Raw genomic sequence first — 318 nt, forward strand, 5'->3', positions numbered from 1 at the left:
TTTGGGTGTTATTTTCGAGAGAAATATAAAGGGAAAGAAAGACCGGCCTTGATAGATAGAGAACATAAAATTATCCTGACAGCAAAGTCATCGAAACATGAAACTGTGATTGGAAAGAAAGATACTCAGACTGGATTGGTCGTAGGACTGGTTAAAATATATGGGTCTCGGGGATTTATTTTACGAACTTAACAATATATTGTAATCGTTGCAACCTGTAGGTCTCATACTTCTTCGAAACGGCCGATATTAACGAAGGTTTCCAGTGAAAGTTAAGGCACTTTTTAGTACCGCTAATCTGTGGTTTCAATCGGAGCT

Source organism: Penaeus monodon, chromosome 24 (assembly GCF_015228065.2).
Source record: "Penaeus monodon isolate SGIC_2016 chromosome 24, NSTDA_Pmon_1, whole genome shotgun sequence".
Classification (NCBI taxonomy): domain Eukaryota; kingdom Metazoa; phylum Arthropoda; class Malacostraca; order Decapoda; family Penaeidae; genus Penaeus; species Penaeus monodon.